At 40.1% G+C, this 20,106-nt stretch overlaps 2 protein-coding genes across 5 annotated transcripts in view; one reads left to right on the top strand and one right to left on the bottom strand.

Annotated features, from left to right (window-relative positions):
- The window catches only part of CMSS1 (cms1 ribosomal small subunit homolog), a 248,172-nt gene that overhangs the window by 126,035 nt on the left and 102,031 nt on the right, over nt 1-20,106 (bottom strand). The window lies entirely within an intron of this gene.
- The window catches only part of FILIP1L (filamin A interacting protein 1 like), a 213,907-nt gene that overhangs the window by 93,577 nt on the left and 100,224 nt on the right, over nt 1-20,106 (top strand). For 2 of the 3 annotated variants that reach the window (XM_074807256.1, XM_074807277.1), the window contains exon 3: nt 5,751-5,840. The exons of the other annotated variant lie outside the window; for it this stretch is intronic. The gene's annotated coding sequence lies outside the window, so the exon portion shown is untranslated. The remainder of the gene's footprint in view (nt 1-5,750; nt 5,841-20,106) is intronic. 3 annotated transcript variants of the gene reach the window in all.

The following is a 20,106-nucleotide window of genomic DNA, read 5'->3' as shown; positions in this document are numbered from 1 at the left end:
AGCCAGGTATCTTGCTTACTCCACTAAATTAAGCAGGACAAGGGGAAATACTGGGGCAAGAGAAAAATGGAAAATTTCAGAGTTTCTTTTTAAAATTATTACTCACTCTGGATTGCTATCAATCACTTTAATAAATGTAGCTACCGTTTAAAATACCATATATGGCTATTTCACCTTAAACATCTCAAAAAAGTAACGGTCATTTGAAGGAAGGGCAGATCACTTCCATTCACTCTGAAGCAAATGAAAACCCCTGCAGATTACTTTAAAAGCAGAATGTAATTATCCTTAAGTTTCTTGAAGCAAAGAAAACTATCACCCAAAACATGCAAGGGGTGCAGGTAGCAGCAGCTGCTGCATTAAAAAAAAAAAAGTCCACAAGAGCCATTTCACAGCAGTAATTCTCAGAAGAGCATCCACAGCAAACGTGTGCTGAAGTCTCCCTAAGCATACAGAAATGCCACTGCTTAGGGGGTTCTGTTCAGGTTCTCATGACTTCATCTGCTTCTAAGTCTTCCTAAGAAGGCTGCCTGTTCTCTTAACGATTCCTTCTCAAAGAACACTCCCTCTTCCCTCACTTTCCTCTCATTTCATCTTAGCATCCATCCTGTGAACTCCCCAATTGATTTCTTAGCTTCATTACTTTAAACGACAGTTGCATGTCTCCTTTCCATCATAAAGCAAAGCTCTAGACGTTGAAAAGCAAAGTCAGAAAAAACTATTTTATCTTCTCCTTTTCTCCTTTGTCTTTGGCCCACTACAATGGCTGCACATGAGCTACTAATACCTAAATGTGTCACCTCAGCTGAAAACAGCTAATCATTTTGTTCTTGCTGATTATTCATAGCATCCCTTACTCAATATTAAAAGTAACATACAAAATATTACTAATTTTATAGCTAAAATGTTAATACATCAAAATATTAGTGGAATGCAAAATAACAAAGAAAATACAATATTTATCTTCTGACACCCATTTGGAAAACCTCTCTGTCGTGCCACGACAGTAGGCCTGAATCTCTCATTAAAATTTAAATCAAGACGTTTTGAACATTTTCTCAATTTATGTAAATGGGCATGTTCCTTTCCTGGCTTCTTGCTTTAAAGCCAGCATTGACTTGAGAGAAGCAAAAAACTGTTTTGTCCCTGATAGTTGCTCAATGTCATATACAGAAAGACACGAGTAATCCCAAATCTGAAATAGGCAGTAATCTGTCTTACAACTATTTCCTTTCTCAGCAGTTTTTTGAAAGTCACCTAAAGACTATGTGGGCAACAGTGAAATATCTCTCAGGAGAGCCCCTACATAGATGGATAGGGTTTGCCAGAAAATGGTAGGTTGGCAAGAGTGATCTGTTTGTGCTTCATTCAGCAAAGGTGTTAAGGACAGTTTCACAACTTTGGTTTATTTTGGGAGGACTGAGGGTGTCTGGTTTGTTCTTTTTTAATTTAAGACCTTCTGAAACCAAAGAAAAGATTTAGAGATAGAATGCCAACAGCTTAATGCATATTCTATAGTGTATATGAGCACTCTGGGGAAAACCTGCACTCAAACAACAGATTCCATCTTTCCCTACCCTGATGAGTACAAGCCAGGCTCACAGCATACGCCTAATTTAATGGTGGCTTTAAAAACAAACACATTTCAGACATACCTAGCAAATACTACTCTTCCCACTCTGCATCCAGAGCTTTCTCTTGAAAAAAAAGGCCTTCTTCCCTGATGAAGACATCAAGGATATCTTCCAAATCTGCCAATAGCTTGCATTACATAGTATACCTAAGAATTTTAAACTGACCTTTGTCCCCTCTGAGAAAGCCATCAGTCTGTTCCAAGCGACCCACGCACTCTCAGAAGAATGCCAAAGCTCCCAGAAACTCTTTCAAATACCTAACGTATCTGTCCCATGGGGTGAGACTGTGTGTGCCTCTACACGCACATGAAAAGGTGAAAAGAGCTTTCCACAGTCTTGAGTATCCCACAGCACATCTGGTCCTTAGAGGTCCTTCCCTATTGCTTGCTCTGTTACACTACTTCCTTCCATGTCCGCATCTAAAAAGGGTCTTAAAAATTTCCTCACAACTTGGAAGTAGCATACACGTGCCCTTTGCCAGCAGAGGCTGTAGAAAGGCAAGGAGGAGGCACTCCCACAACCCGCTGATGCCGTACACTTACTGTAGCGAGGCTGCTGGGATGGGAAGATGCAGTATAAACACCTTCCCCAGGAGGCTGCACTTTCCCATGGGAGCATGCAGTGGAGCTTCCATGGCTGTTATATGCCCCACAGAAAAGCAGAGAGTTTTCCAGTGGTGGGAACTGAATTTGATACCTTCTGCCAACTTAAAAATCTATCCCTAGTGAGGGAAAACAACAACAAAGAAACAAAACAGACAATGGCTATAGAGACTCCAGAGGAATGTAATGACTATAACAAAAGGCAATAGCAGTAGAGTGACAAGGGTTTATTAATGGATCAAAACACAAGCTGAAATGACTCAGCCGTAGAATCAAATCCCAGCAGGATTGCCTTAAATCTCCTTCAGAGATTGCAGGCCTTGGTGCAGTTTGTATTTTGAGCTCTCTTGGGACCATTAAAAAGAAGGGTCTACTTGCTCATTCACCTCTCAGTCAGAAGGGTGCTTGACCAAAGCAGGGCAGTGTCACTACCCCCTTTAGCAGAGCAGAAACAGGCTCAGAAGCATCAGGCTGCACCCTCTTAATGAAGGGCAACAAGTCAGTGCAGAGCACAAACAACTCCTACCAAACTGCTACTGGTGCAACGCAAATAGTTTTCTTAAAGTGACTGTAAAACTATGGTAACAAAAAGCTGGTCAACAGAGGTTTGTACAACTTGTACTTAAAAGAGCACATAAACAAGCTACAGATGTGGAGAGAGGCAACAACACTGAGTGACTTCGGGACGTTCATTCAAGGGAAGGCATGTCTAACCATCGCAAATACAGCCTTGCTCCTTCGAAACACTACCTACCTTTACCACTTCGAGGAAGCAGGACTTTCATGCACTCTATATACTTCAATATTTCAGCTTGTTTATTAAGGCGTATGTAGGTGTCCTTCCAAGAATGCAAGAGACAGCAGTGTGTTGCCATTTTGAGCATTTCTACATTCACACAGAGCCACTCACAAAATTAACATCTTCAAACCATTCATGCAGCTCTAACAAAGGTTAAAACAGGAATTCAACAAAAATCTCAATTCCTTAGTTACAATGATTTAAACAAAAAAAAAAATAAAATATGAAGAAGTCCAGAGATTTTCAAACAGAACTTTCTAAGCAGTAAGACATTGTCTTCCTTGATGTTCCATGTGCACCATGGAACAGCCTTTGAAGGGGACAGTCACAACAGTTTGGTTTTAGTTTCTTTCAGATTACCAAGTTAGGTGTCAAATTCTTCTATATATCTGATGGAGACATAAATGCCTACAAGAGTGCTTCAGCTGGATGAATGAGAAAGACCAGAATACACCGAGATCAAAAAAGGACAGTCACAGACCTGGCAGGAATTATGAACTGAAAAGAAACCCACCACATTTTGGACAGGGGTGAGACATGGAACAGACCTCTCTACAGTTGCCAGAAAAGCAACAGAAAGCCAAAAATAAAACTTGCTGCAAGCCATTACTCAAAGAGTGACTCAAAATAGTAGAGAGCTATTTGGTTCTTAAATAAAATCCTATGACAATGGGTCAAGAAGCATTATATTATCTTAGTATGACTCAAGTATTTGTGAAAGCTATGTAAAAAGTTTCCCTTCTCCCTGCTTGAAGGGCTGAATTCTTGCAAGAAATCCCTGAGAACCTGCAATCATTTCCTTGGGGATTTAGCGTACTGGACAAGTCACTGGTCTTAGCAAGTGCACCAATTCACATGTAGTATTGTTTTATTACCCCCTGCTCTGACCAAATACAAAAAAAAGGACCATAAAATATCTAACTGTGCTATACTGAAAGTCAGGAAAAGATTTTTTTTTTTCTCTTCTTTGAAGCAGAAGCACAGGATTTCCTCACATACATCTTATTAGTACTCAAAACTAACCCAGTATACTTTGAAGAAAAAAACCCCAAACTTAAATAACACATTTAACTTCATTGTTACAAGAAAACGAGTTAATTAAATGCTTTGTGACAGATCACCTTGAAAAGTCAAGGGACAGACTGATGGATTAACATCCTTTCTCACATTTTATGCTAGATAATTTTGTAAAGTGCATATTTACACAGCACTTCACAGAAACTTTCCTAATATAGTCAAATGGTTTTAACCAACAATTAGCTAAACACCATTCTGGTTTTATCTCTCTTCTGTGACTTCATCAGTAACTGTTCAGTAATTACAGAAAGTTTCTCAAAAGCCTTTTTTGACTTTAGAGACTGAATTCCATGCTTCACTGTCAAAAATTAGGGGCTTAAATCAGAAGGCCACTACAGATCCAAAATTTAGCACCTGCAACATTAAAAAGCAAAAATACGTAAAATGTGAGAACCCAGGGCATCTGTAGTTTTAAAAACTCCAAAATGCTTCTTTTGTTAAGAGGTGTTATTACAGTCTTTATAGTATTTGTTATCTTATTATAATAGCTAATACAAAAGTGATCAAATGGCACATTACCTGAAAAAGTATGAGAAGACTTGAGTATGGGAGTACTTGAGATTACCTGACACTGACATGGGAGAAGAGACAATTGACCACATCCAAAAAGCAGCTGGAAATCAACGTAGGCTGGTGGAAGCTTAGAAATCTAAGAGTTCAAGAAAGAGTTATCCAGAACACATGAGCTAACCCAGACTAACTGGTGCCTTCTCCCTCTACTCTGTCATTATCCATCAGTAATAGATGGTTTAATACTAGAAATATATTATGTGGTTTTCACTCTTGGCAATAACTTCCAGAAACAGCAGGCAAATATAAAATATAATTCAGTTTGAAACAACTTGTGTGTGTATATTAAATGAGTTGCTACCAGCAAATAACAAAAAATGCCTTCCTGTGACCAAATAATCCCATTTTCCTTCCCCTTCTCTTCTGTTATGTGCTTGGATCATCTTCTAAAAACACAGATCATACTCATGTCATTCCTCAGCACATGGCAGGGCTGAGCTCAGTTTCACTCAGGCCTTCCTCCCAGTAGCCTGCCTTCATCTCCTCTTGCACCTCACCTGAGATCCTCGGTCACATCTCCGTAACAAAGATGACCCGTGGCTAGTACACCATTCAACATCACTGCCGGGGCATTCCTTCCCCTCCCGTAACTGCTGTCTGTGGGCTACGCTTTCCAAAGGGCCCTTGGAGATCCGTGACCTCGGTTCATGAACTGGTGAATTCCCAAAGATTAAATTGTCTGTGTAAGTTCTAGCAACTAGAATTTGCTCACTCCCTACCAATGCAAACTAGTATTTTTGAAACTATAGCAGAATAGAGAAAAAAGCACAGATGAAACAAGTCTTTAAATGAAACCAGAGATTAAATGGCAGTGGTTTGTTTTAATTTTCTTACAGGCACCTGCTAGACTTCGTAACAGTTAATCAGAAGAGCATGCTATTCACGTGCAATTTTTTGAATGGTGCAATCTCTACTGGATCTAGTCTAACCCTTAATAAATTATTTTATATAAATTTATCAAGTTAATGCTGAAATAAGGACCTCTGAAGTAAAAAGAAATCTCTTCAGCAATATTTACTTATGATTGTTAAAAAAAAAATCATAATCAACTTCTCAATTTTATTGCAGATTCATACTACAAGAGAGACAATTCTGGACACAACTAAGAGGAAATTTAGGCAAAATATCCCTAATTGTCAGTGAAAGAGCTCTGAACTGGTAGGAATTATTTTTATTTGCATGTTTTTAAGTGGGTGCTACTGAAAGATAAAATATAAACTCATTTCTCATGTATGAATTTTTCAGTAAGATGAAAATAACAAGAACCTGTACATACAGGACAGTTTTTGCAGATAAAACTGCGGATTTTGGTAGACTGACTAGTAAAAATGTTGTAATTTTTAAAACACAAACCATTCCTAGTTTCCTGGCAAAAATTTGGAAGACTTTCACACACTTCCTACACATAGTGGGCATCGCTCCATATATCCAATTCTTTTAAATTTTAAGTCATAGAATGCAGGGGCGAGGATTCTGTTCTACTTACTAAGGAACTCTCTTAGTTGATCAAACTATTTAAAAGCTTGTTAGATATCAAATCAGTCTTTGAATGTAAAGTAAATGTGAAAACATATTGTAAGTAGATTTGTATTTCTCCTGTACCACTTTTTCAAGTCAAAGCCCCCCCTTAAAAATAGTAAACAAAACTATAAAAAAGGTATGTGAATCCTCCAGATGCTGAAAGAGTAGGGTCATGTAGCCAGCACTGTCATTATATTCAATGTGTGGAGTGGATAACTCATCTGCTTTTGCCATTTGCACACTAGAACAACAAGCAATGTTTTTTGGGACTGAAATAATGTTACTGTAAACACATTCTGGAATTTCACTGCTCCATTTAAATTAACATGGATCTTAGGGTAAGCGGCCCTAAGAGAGAGCGCGTTTCTGATGTCTTTGCATGAAACACATACCTTCCTAAAACACTTCCTGTCTTGCACCCGTTTTTGGATATTATCACTGTTGTCTGACAAGAATGAGGTCAGCTAGGATTGTAAGGATACTTTACAGCAGCTGTCCTGCATTTCTTTGAAACTCTACAAGCCTTTAACTCCTTAACTGCCTCACCAAAACAGTGTAGTCTTGCAGGAACACTGGAAGAACACCAGCTTTTCAGGCGGTACAGAATGCTGTCCACTGAGCAGTCTCCAAGTGCTTAACTGAGGGAAATAACAGACTAAGCTTTTCATGGGAGCAAAAATGAGAAAGATCATGAACAGGCCACATGATGTGAAATTGAGAAGTGTTACCACCTTTGCAGCAGTCAGGCTCAAACAGAGCTGGGGAGGCAAGATGACAACATGAACACAGAAGAAAGAGAGACATTGTGCTTGAAAAACAGAGACAGACATCCAGGTTTAAAATAGTAGGGTTTATCAGTATTCTCCCAGAGACACAGATGGCTGACTCTCAGCAAGTAAAACCGTCCAGTGGCTCAGTAGGACCAATAAACCTAAACTGAACCTGTACGAACAGCAAAGAGTACTCTGAACTTGCACATAACTTAGTAATGCGACACAACAAACTTCAAGCCCCAGCACCCTCACAAAACTTCCTGATGTTTTAAAACTAGCTGTCTCATGTCAGGCAGACTGTCAGAAACCTTTTAAATTCATTTATGAAGCTGTATTTGCACAATCACTAGCATGAATGAATCTTTCAGTAGCAAAAATTTGATCTGTATCAATCACCCATATTTCCATTAAATGAGCCAAAATTTGCACCCATGTTATATTGGCTGTGGGAGGACAGACAGAGCCATAATGATGCAGACTGACGATATCTGGCGTACAAGCTTTACTTGTATAAATGCTCAATGTGTTAAATTTTTTTAATGGAGTAGAAAGTTCCACTCATGGTGTAAATTTACTCCACATCAATTCACTGAACTGCATGGCCCCGCTGTTTCCATTTGAGAAGCTTTAAGATGATGATACAGACTTACCGCATCACCAAAGCAAAGTTTCTTTGTTACTTGTTGACACACTGTGTAAGGAGCTCTTGATGGGACAAGAGCAACTCTGCACCACACCGCCATCTCTCCAACTCAGGCACCAGAAGAGGCTGTGAGAGAACAGCAACTGGGAGTGTGGAGTATGTTTTAAAATGGCTCAGTTACGAGACTGATGAGCAACAGAAACTGTGATCATGCGGCACAACTGTCCTGATGTGATTTCCACGGCTTCCCTTTTTCACTACGTGTTGCACACATCCTCCCCTTTTTTGTACAGTGAATCTACATCTTGTTTCAAGGACACTGTGATGATTTTGTGATAGAAACCATGATTTAGTTACAATAGTAAGGTTGGCATAGTCTAGCAAGAGCAGCGTCCCTCCTTCGGCTGCATACCGGTCACACTTTGCAGGGTTTTGGCAGCAAGCAACGTAGCTCATCTGTTATCATACCGTAACACTTCAGTGTGCATATCAGATCTAAGGAAACATTTACAAACTCAGCTTGAAAAAAATAAAAAACTTTCACAAAACTGATTGTCTTGCAAAAAAAATCTCTGTATGCTTTTGGTTTCTTCTGTCCCCACCTGAGGTAGGGCGTATCCACATGTAACAGATTATACCTGTGAGCGCAGGTCTGCAGGGCAACCTCTGTGCTTCCTTACCAATGGCAACTTTTCAAAAAGCTGCCACTGCGTACCTTATTGCGTACAATAACTCAAGATAAAGGCTCAGCAGCGAGTCAACAGACAAGAAATCAGCTCAATTTTGCTTACGGTAAAAACCAAGCAAAACACAAACTCAGAAGTAAGCCATTTCCAACCACATCACCTGGCTCCAGAATAAAATTATAGCCTCATAACACTGTACCAAAATGTCTGCAATAAACATTATGCTGCTCTAAACTAAATAAATTGTTAACGCCAACCTGGCATCATCATTGTCAGCAGAAGATCTTTTCCTGCTCCCTTTCTTTTAAACTAGCTGGGTCTCAGGGTCAAACTACAGGTTGCCTTGAAGTTCTGTTTGCACCTGGCAAAGGACAGCCTGGCTTTTTTGATGAGTTAAAGCCTGATAACTAGTGATACCCAACAAGTAGCTCCTTTATAAAACCCCATGATTCCGTAGTTATGGACAACTAATGGAAAAGGCCTGAAAGCTGAACTTCATGTAACAGAGGTGAGATGAAACAAGTTGGTTTTTTTTTCCCCCAAGCCATAAACAGAAACATCAGATGCATGCAGCATGTTAGGATACTATATTTAAAGGCCCAAGGGGCCACAGATTAACGAGCAAGATGGTTAGGGCATGCTCCCTCTAAGCAGATATAATTATATAGTGTCACATTAACAGGACTGGGTTTTTATTTTGTTAATTTTTGGGTAGATTTTAAAATATTTTATTTAGCACAGGACAGAGACAGATGAACTTAAGTAAGGAAAAACCACTGCTTCCAACAAAGAATTTTCAAATTAATTGATCATTATATACATTTTAAGTCAATGTTTTAATAGACAAAACAATTTTGTGTTGAAAATCAAGTAAGTTTTGTGGAAAGCAAAAGAGAAAGTAAGGAGTAACACTGTTTCTGGCATCTTGACCACAATTGGTGTCTGCCACAAGAAGGTACATGAGTTGATACAGCTCAACTAAGAACTAGGCAAACATATTATCTCTAGCTAAATGGGCAAAAAATTGTCCATTTTCATAGACTTTTCCACTCCCTTCTAAGTTGAAGATAATATATTTCTGCAAATGATATGACAAAGGAGCCAGACCTACAGGCAAGCTTGGAGAGCACACAGGCAACAGGGAATGTACAGCATAAGACTCCCAGAGCTTCTACCCAGCATCTGTAAGTTGCAAGATGCCATCTTCTAGCCTGAATTTCTGAACAGGTATTAAAAATTCATTTAGGAAGAAATCATTTCAGAAACACTGTGCAAGGGTCAAACTCTCCTGCCTTTCCAGGTCCAGAAACCTAAAAGAACCAACTTTTGAGAATTGCACATTTACCAGTAATTTTATCTTTCTTGTTTTAGCATAAGGGTGCACCCTCAAAGTCAACGCCCTGGACTTTCAATTAGCTTACATCCCCCACTTTAGAGGGCAAGCAATACTGACTGAATCTTAGGAATCAAGAAAATATTTCCCAAAGCCAAAAATTAAAATATGTATACTATTGTTTACATTTGGTTTTCAGTTGCCTCGATTTCCTTCTTTTTCCATAGCTATAATGATTAAATACATATTTACTCTTTTATATATATACATTATTAAAAAAAACCCCAAAACGCAAACTTAAAAAGATAGAGGGAACTAACTAAATGATACTAGGCCAGAAACATTTTTGGGTTTGAAACAACTGCAAAAGCTACTGTGGAGCTGCAGGCTCAAACAACTACTCAAATTAGTTTGTCTTGTGTTCTGGACATACTGGCACCTAACTGTTGAGATATAAGCATCATGTTCTTTAGGGACATATTATCTGTGATGAAGTGGAAAAATCCTGTCCAATCTTATGAGATGTTTAAATGATTAATTTTAGCTTTTACTTACTGATGAATCATTGACTTAATCTAGCTTTGAGTGCCTATAATTGGCCTTTTCTGTGCCTACTGTAAGGCTTGTGCACAAGGTACCTCAGTGTTAAAGGAGAAAGGGTCAGGAAGAGGAAAACAAAAGAAACTAACTGGTTAGGAAGATCTAAGAGATGCCAAACTTTGTGCAGAAAATCCAGTCTGAAAGAAACAAAAGAGAATATGGTAAAAGAAACTGTAACAGCTACAGCTACTTGACCTGATACATGCAGGCTGATTTAAAATGTTCACAGCACCCTTCAGCAGAGAGTATCACAATACCTATCCTAAAACACTTGTAGTTTGAGGCATGCAAATGTTCACTGGTTCGCTCGGTTGAACAAAAGCGGAGAGCAGCAAGAAGGAAGCCTGAATCGTTTTGCCAAAGCTAACAGGAATGCAGCCCCTGACAGTTTGGGTGCAGGTTCTGCTCTGGAAATCTAAGGACCAGGAAATAACGAGGAAAAAACTTCACAAAGTCTTATGAGGACTGCAAAATAACTTCCAAAGAAATGCAGAGGAAGTCTCATCCCTTGTGATACCTAAAACTAGATGGAACAAAATAGTCAAAAGTAACCCAAGGAAAAAGCTAGTACTGGCAAGCTGAGAGGTTACACAGAATACATTTTTTTCTTGCATCTCTGACTTCTATTAACATTTTTGCGGCTCTTGAGGCAGCAAGGTAAGAGCTTTGGTTTACACTCCACAAACACAAGCCAAAAGCCTCCCACGGTTCCATTTGGTAACGTCAGCTTAACATGCTCAAATACACAGACTTCTGACAATGAGTCAAGTTCCCACTCAAACATAAATTATGCCAAAAAACGCCCAAGATTATTTCAACTAATAAACACTTGGTTAAAAAACATGTCAAATCAACTTGGTCTTTACATCAATTTAATTGCCTCTTACCACAATCATTCCCTAAGCCGTGGTGTGCTGCAGGAAGCACCGAAAGATAAAGGCAATTGAAAACATTCTCACAGCGCTCCTCTGACTGTCATCGCTTCCGTGGTTGCACAAAGCTAAGGACTCTGCACTAGGGAAAGAGATTCTTGAGCAACTGCGCTTACGTTGTGAAAATCATTTTAAGGATGTCAGTGTCCTCATTCCTGAAAACCAGAATTTGGGACAAATAGTGCACCAAAATTAGACTTCTTAAAGGAAAGGTCGAAGTCTTGTATCTTGTCACGATACACAGTTTCAAAGCCCTCTCAAAATGTTGTCCTTTGATTCAACCTTCATAGTGTCATTCCTATAAGACATCTCTTCATGAGAAATACAATACTTGAAAATATGCACAATGTTATCCCAAGTTTATACAGATGCTGTTCATTAGCATATTTATTCTCTTCATAAAACTGTGACATTTGGACTTCAGATTTTTCCAAATTCCACTCCAACTCCCCTACTGGGTTTGTATACTAAGCATTAAAAAGACAACCAAATCAAAAAATAAAATAAAAAAATTCAACAGAAGGGCACAAGCAAAGGGCAAAGTAATTTGTGATATGTTGGATTTATAGATCCTGCAATTGTCTTCTCCAAATGATTACTTCCACGATTTCATATATAGTTACAGTAATGCAGGAGGCAGACCTGGTGTGGTTAACTCCTGCCCAAGAGGCCTTCTTAATAAGTAGCATCTCTAATAGACCACTCTGCCAAGCGATGAGGGAAAAGCAAGGCAAATTTCTACCGGAGAGATGAAAGGAATACAGGAGAAATGCATTTGTTAGTTAAAATGTTGATTAGAATCCAGCAGCAGCAGTTATAACATGGAGAAAACAGACTGAAATCTCATAGAGACTCTTCTACGACACTAAAAGCTGGTTTTCCTGATTAGGACTGAGCCACATGTGAGAGGTTAAGCTCAAGTGTACCTTTTCCATAGGAGCAAGCTTCCTTCTTCCACAATACCACGCTGAGGCTAGCTGTGGACAGAGGAATACTCAATTCTTTCAGAACTCTTCAGAGACAAAAGTTCTTAAAGACAACCCAGTTCAACTGAAAACACATGTATCAAAACAATGTCCTGCCTCCATATGTATTTCCTCTTACGGAATGGTGACATGAGCTAAAGTTTCATTCCCGCTGTGAGATCTCTTGACGACTCATGGAAAGATGAATCACTGTTTTCAATGGAAATAATGACTTGTGACAGCTGTAACTTCTGATATATAAAGTATCACATGGGCAAAGTTAGCCTGACTCCCTGCTGTAAATAATTAGTGGATTGCAACAAAATGTATTTCACTACCTAGGTTTAAAAGGTACTGGAGAATTAACAGTCTAGAGTCTCACCCATGCTACAGGATAAATGCATGAGCAAAGCCAGAGGTTGAACTAGTTCCAAAACCTTTCTGACAGGGGCCAAAAGCAGATGCTTGGACAAAGAGAGCAATGGGAGCATCAAAAGAGCAATCCTTCTCCTAGCATGTCCTCAGCTGCATTTAAGGATTTAGGCTGCCTCCAGAACATCCTGCTGAACTACCACAATCAAATTGACCCTCTGTGAGTCTCCTTACTGAGGGCACTAACACCTCTAGCCTCGGTGACACCCTGGGGCACTGACCTCTACGGTTTGACTGTGTGCAGTGCAAGGAAGTGCTCCGTTTCAATTTTGTGGCTGATTCACTGAGTGTCCCCCAATTATCATGCTATGAGAAAATAATTATTTCCACTTTACTTCACGGTTGCTGCTCAGGACACCTGAGTCCCAAATCACATTTTCTGTCCCATTTGAACAGTCATGGTCTAGTAAGTCCTAGGAGATACAGCATAAGTAATCTAGTGCTACCTTACATTTTATAGAGATAGCGAATCAACTGCATCTAACACCCGAAATATGTTTATATGAAGGCACAATGATGCTTTCTGGTTTAGCTTACTTGCTTTGTTAAAGCTGTCTGGTTTCTGAGCAGTGCTAGAAACTGAGCTGAAGTATTCCCAGAATAGGGAAGAGGGATCCCCTGCAAGCCCTCTTTGCTGAGTAACAGTTGCTGATAACTACCTCAGGACTTTTTCTTAGAGATATCATCAGAAGCACCTAATTAAATAGGCTGATAAGCCATCTATTTCAGTAATTTTCCTGCTACAACTCTGCAGGGCTTCAGCAAAACAAATTCTGGTATGCTGCACTGAAAAAGCAGTTCAACATCTTTGAGAAGCACCACTGATGCCTTTGGGAAGGAAGAGTGCAGAACAGGGAAGGAAGTTTTCATAACTCAGTGCTGAGGTACTTAACCAACCAGCCTCTTCAGTCTCCTGCTACACCTCATGGAGAAGGCAGGAATCCAGCCCTGGATTTGTGTAAGTGCCCTCTGACAGACCCATCCCTCTTCAGTGCCTGCAGCCAGCTAGGCTAAGCACGTATGGAGAGCTGGCGTGAAAACCTTCCCGCACACTCCTCTGCATATCTGAAAGCAAATGTTTATATTAAGATACCTGATTCTGGACAAAGAATCATCCTTTTTTACAAGGTGTCATGGTCTCAGCCCTTGCAATTTTCCTGCACATTGGAGTAAGTTTTCATATATATACACACCAATACATTTTAAAAGATATGTATTTTTGATATATGTAAATACATGGTTGCCTTATTTGTGTCCCACAATAAGGCACAGGGTTATTCACAGGCTTCCAGATGCTCTGTCCAGTTCAATCTGCATGCATAGCTTCCGTAAAGCAAAGATGAAACACCACCATTGGCAGCCACTTCCCCAAAATTGTCATACACATCTTTTGCCAAGTGCTTCTTTCCTCCTTCCTGACAGACCCTCCTGTCCCTCACCCTCCCAGGCCGCCCCGCTGTCCCCAGGCAGCTGGTAGCAGGTGCAGAGGTGCTCTTCGCTCCAGCACACAGCGGCAAACTGGGACCCAGGCAGGGTTGCCCGCCCCAGGACGGGGGCAGGGCAAGCGCCCGCAGTACCCCCAGGACAGTGCTGCCAAGCACCAGCGCTCCAGCGGTTCCACGATGGCCGAAAAGCTGCCTTTGTTGTACCTGCCAAGCTGGGGAGCAGATGACCAGAGTCCATGCTTAACAAGGCAGCTGCAAATTCGACAAAGCTATTTCTTACAAGTATTGTACAAGCCCTTTGGGAAGGCGGCCTTAAATCTCCACAGGGTTACGTCTTGCACAGGTGGCCCATATAACTTCACAGGATCCTGTTCTTAATATTTTTTTCAAAGCTTGCTCACTGCATTTATTACTGTAGTTCTGACTAAGCCTCCAAACTATTTTTACAGGCCCTGAACAATAGTAATCATTTAGGATCAAGTTCAACTTGCTAAACTGAATTACATCTAGTCCAGATCCTTAAAACCCCACATCTCTGACCAATCCTGTTGGTCACAGAACATAAAAGATATCAATTGGGATAACGTTGGTTTAAGACGTATATGAAGAACACCACAAGGACAAGAATTTGCCACAAGGCTTTTTCATCTTCAGACCCTGACGAAATGCAGTGCATTGTAACACCCTCTTAGCAACAACTTCAGTTTGAAACGTACAATGCAGATGCTGGAAAGATAATCGGTTTCTGAATGATCACTCTTGTGAATTTTTTTAGTGACATTTAAGAATCCTGTCTTGGACCTAACAGGACATTAAGAAGTTGTAAATATTGTGCTTCAAATAAAGCAACACTAAAACTAGAGTGTATATTTGAAAAAGGCTATTTTCAAAGACTGAAGATGTTACTTGACTCTCTTGATGGGCAGCAAAATAAATACTTTTGGCTTATTTGTAGAAGGACAAGTTAAAACAATTTCAATTTGATTCAGTTTCCTGAAACAATTCCTGATGCTTAAGCACTATTATTTACTGTTGAAGCATTTGCCCAAAACTATATACATTCTAAATAAATCACTAAAGTAACCTGAAAGAGACGGGTAAATTTCAGCTCTGCAGCTCGAATTTGCATGGAAATTATGACAGAAACAACCTCATTATGCAACTGCTCTAAGGATAAACCTACATAATTTGTTTTAGGCTCATGCAAGGTAAGAAAATAATGATGAACGTGTATGACAAGATGGTATTGCTGTCCTTATTAATACCAGTGTTCCGAGCCACAATCTACCTTCACTGTTACCATACATATGCATTTCTTCCTTATTTTTCCTTTAGTTCTAACCATAAAAGCCAAACTGGACAGTCAGTTTTACTTCTCAGATATCATGAAAGTACCTTTCCCTCTCCTATCCCAGTGAATGTTATGTTTTGTTTTGGGGGTTCCCTCCTGTCTTTTTCTTCTTTTTTAAGGTTATATGTCAAGAAAATAACTAAACCTTAGAGTAAGGAGAAAACATCTTACTGTCTCTAGATTTGTTTCCTTAACTGATGAATATACTTTAAAATGCTACATTTTCAGACTGACCAGACTATATTTAAATGAAAATGCACATACTCGGAGTTATACTAGCAGTAAGAGTCACAAAATACAGTCCCTAGCCCTGTAACCCAACCTCACACACGCAGCCCCCCAGACTTTAACGGGCCTACCTGCACCAGGAAAGCTTGGGCACCATAGGCACTCTGATGTTTACTGGGTATTTGGTTATTAAATGATGCAGGACAGTTTCTCTAGCCTTTCATTTAAAAGCTTTTCCTTTATTTTATCTCCAGAAATTTATTTAAGCATAAAAAACTTAACATTTTGGTGTCAGAAGAGTGTTAGGATCTGTGATTGCTCCTCAAACAGAATTACTTGCACATACACGAACAAGTAGCTTTTCAGGGCTGTGTATCGTCTTAATCAAGTAAATCCACTCTACTGTTATCACTTTTTAAATACTTATTCAGTCACTCAAAACAGAACTGATTGGAACAGAGCACTGTTCCAATCAAAAAATTATCTTCCTAGAGAAAGACCATAAATACTATTCATGTGTGGGAACATATGATCACACACACCTGCTGTGTGGTGACTCCTTTACAACCACTCAGAAATCAGACTGGGGACTGCCTTGGATTTTTTTTTTTTTTTTAATGCTAAGCAAATGTTCACAAGCAAACTTACATGTAAGGAATTTGACCAGCAAGTGTCTTTTTCATGTCTGTACCTACATAACACAGAATTAGGATATGTTCAGATGATGTGGTGCACAGGTACTTTCAGAAGTGGCATTAACCCGCTGTCGTGGTTTAACCCCATCTGGTCATTAAGCACCACACAGCCACTTGCTCACTCCCCACCCACCCACGCCCACAGCGGGATGAGGGAAAGAATAAAAAAAAAAAAGTAAAACTCATGGGTTGAGATAAAGATAGTTTAACAGGACAGAAAAGGAAGGGAAAATAATAACAATAATAGAATATACAAAACAAATTATGCACAATGCAGTTGCTCACCACCTGCTGACTGATGCCCAGCCAATCCCTGAGCCGCGGCCCCCCCAGGCCAACTCCCCCCAGTTTATATACTGGGCATGACATCACATGGCATGGACTGCCCCTCTGGCCCTTCGGCTCAGCTGTCCTGGCTGTGTCTCCTCCCAGCTCCTCGGGCACCCCCAGCCTCCGCTGGCAGGGCAGTATGAGAAGCTGAAAGTCCTTGACTTAGTGTAAACACTGCTTAGCAACAACTTCAACAGCAGTGTGTTACCAACATTATTCTCATCCTAAATCCAAAACACAGAACTGTACCAGCTGCTAGGAAGAAAATTAACTTTACTCCAGCCAAAACCAGGACATCTGCTGACAATGTATAACAAATTTGCACTATTTATGTGCAGAGGCATGGTGCTCTCAGGAGCTAAATATCAGCTTCAGATAAAATAATTTCAGTGAAGTCTTACTAAGTAGCAGCTCTAAGGAGGCCGTCTGCACCTGCAGGATATGACTCATCGCTTTCCTAGGAAGCACTTGTATGTTAAATGTAAACATTTATAGTCACCTGTCCATGTCCTCCTTGACACACCTGAAAAACTGCAGACCTGTCCTCAGCTGCCAGGAAAACACCAGTAGGAACAGAATACAATTGCCACCGAGACAAAAATAAAGCAACTCCAACAGGAATCTCCTGGCAGATCAATGCATTTATGAAGTCTGCCTGCTCAGGGAACGGTTCCTTCCTGAATGTTCCCATGATAATTGCAGGGCTGAACACAGAGGGCAGAAAGGACCCTGCTGCATCCCTCAGGTCCCACCCTGCCCCTCCCTAGTTCCACAGTGTCACTGGCCATCACAGGGGCAGGTGGACAAGGTTTCTGCAAGTCTCTCCAGCACAAACACACGCATGTAACAGAGCGCCAGCAAAACACAGGACAACTGGTGCCGAGCTGCTAAGCTGGCTAATATCAGAATTTTGCTTTAATTTTAATTACCATTCTTCCAGAAGGATAAACAGGTGTTTTAACTGGGCTTTTCAGAGTGGCCTTCAAAAGGGTGGGGATGGGGATGAAGGTATCCAGTCTTTAGTGTTCCCTTAGGACCTCTCTGAACATCAGAACCTTGTAAAATATTCATATAGATGCATCCATTCACGTCTGCAGAATTCCTTTCCTCAACTGCCACTAGCCACTGGGCTAGCAACTGGCCACAGCCATATTTTATTTGAACAAGGGGAAAAACAAAGAAAGGAACAACCAACCGTATGTGCTCTAAGCCACCTCTTGAGTATGCCTCGCCCTCCCCCCTGAAGGACTCAGCTACAGTATAATCAAAACCAGGGCGAAGTCACAGCTGCAGCCACAAATCAACATTTGCCTTTATGTATGAACCTCGTGTGGCAAAACTGCAGGGTCCTTACGTAGCAACGAAAGGAATACGTGAATTTTCTTCACTTGCCCTATGCCAAAGCACAGATAATGGCCTCAGGACCACATTTCAAATAAAATAAAGCAGAAAGCACAGCCAGGAACACAGAGGAGGTACATCTACCTGGCTCACCAACCCCCATTCCACTTCCTTGTTTCTGTGAGGAGGCAATTTAACTTCATTGCTTTAAAGAAACTTCCTATTAGAAAGCTGCGGTTTCCCATGCATTTTTACTGCATTTCCCAAAGTTGTGTCATCAGAGCAGGGCATATTCCTACAGGAGCTGAAGGTTCAAAACTGTAAGCCATTATAATAAATAATAACAAATGTCATGGCTAGTAAAACCTGTAATCTGAACACATACAAAAATTAATTTCACTGTGTACAGTTACTTTTCAAACTCCGTGCTTTTCACATTTTCCTGGCAGACACATAGCCACAGTCACCAATTAATATGAACAATATAAAAAAATATAAGCCACCACTCAAAGTCGTAATTTTACTTTGGCTTATTTAAGGCAATAATCAATCTTAATGAAAAAAATTCTTCCAAAACTAAAAACGAACTACAAAGCTGACTTGAGAATCTATCTGGAAGCTCGTGTTTCCTTTGTGTTCATTTTTGTGGAGGCGAACCTTCACCAGATAATTAAAAGTATCACGCTGCCACAAAATCAACAGGTGAGAACCAAGATAAGTAAGAACAAAAGAATAATAAAAGTCAAAGAAAACAAAATAAAAAGCCTCCAAAAAACAAAAAGCAGAAATCCACGTTCCTGTCACAAAAGGCAATTTTGATTCCAAACACCAGTGCAACACTGACTGCCACTTCCACCAAAGCCTAGAAATTAAAGTTTTCAAAATTTCTTAGGAGCATACTGTGACCCTAAGGCACTCTTGTCAAAATCATGGAACTTGTTACCACCAGTCATGGTGAGAGCCCACAGGCAGCATTTGTGGGGTTGGATGAAAGGGATACAGGGCACTGGCAGTCAGCACTCCTGGTGATGTGGGAACTCCTGCCGCTCGCCCTGATGGCAGCATCCCTTCCCTTCACTGACACCCAAAACCTCAAACCTCTGTTCCATAGGGAAAAGGGTCTAATCTGCATAGAAAGGTTACAGTTAGGGGACCAGACATCTGAGAGGGATGTTGTCTCCATTAAACTCCTAAGAAAAATGGTTTATGATATTTATCTAATTTGTCCAAATTTTTCTCTTAGATATTAAATACAGAGAACGTGGGAATGGGGAGTGGGGCAAGGAATCTTCCATGACCATCCGCATGTTGCTGATTTGTAGGTGTAGTTGAAAGAGGAAAATACCAGAGCAGAATTCTTGCACAACTAAAGATTATCCTAGTCAGAAAAAATATGCTAGCCTGCTGTTACATACTTAGGTATTGTCATTAATGAGAACAGAAAGCAAGGAGAAAATAACAGTGGTTTTGGGTTACAGAATACAAAGAAAAACTCAGTATTTCTACAATTATAGAAACACAAAGTACCAGATCTCAGAATGTAAAAAGATTTGAACTTTAGGATGTATAAGGAAAATCCAGTCCACAGCTACAATAAAACCCTAAAATCTAGGAAAAAGAATCTCAAGTGATTTCGTTTCTGATCAAATAAACCAACAAAAGATTACTGTCTGATTTCCAGATAGCAGCAGAATATAGTCACTGATGAAGATGGTATGAAAAGGTTTGGTTTAAAACAACATCAACAAACAAACCCAAACCAACCAAACAAAAAACCACCACCAAACCAACAACTCAGAAATCCTAGGTTTAGATACAGGCCTGAAGTCCCACCTAGCATTGTTCACAGACGCTTCCTCCCAGCATGACAAAACCAGTAAAATCCTTCACAAGAGAAATGCTGTTCTCAACAGCTTCTACGAGTTAAGTACTCTCCGCTATCAGACAGCGCATACAGATTTGGTCTGAAGTATAAAAGAGGCAGTTCATGAAGGCAAACAGACGTTAAGAAATCATAATAAAGAAAACCCAGGGCTTATGAAGAACAAAATTTTTCCTGAAAGCTGTCTAAAGGTGGGGAATTCCAGATTAGGGAGACATTCACAAACTTTCAAAGCTTGGCTAATAGGTGTTGTGTGTTGCTTAGATG

This window comes from Strix aluco, chromosome 2, assembly GCF_031877795.1.
Source record: "Strix aluco isolate bStrAlu1 chromosome 2, bStrAlu1.hap1, whole genome shotgun sequence".
Classification (NCBI taxonomy): domain Eukaryota; kingdom Metazoa; phylum Chordata; class Aves; order Strigiformes; family Strigidae; genus Strix; species Strix aluco.
This window is presented reverse-complemented; position numbering and strand designations above follow the sequence as displayed.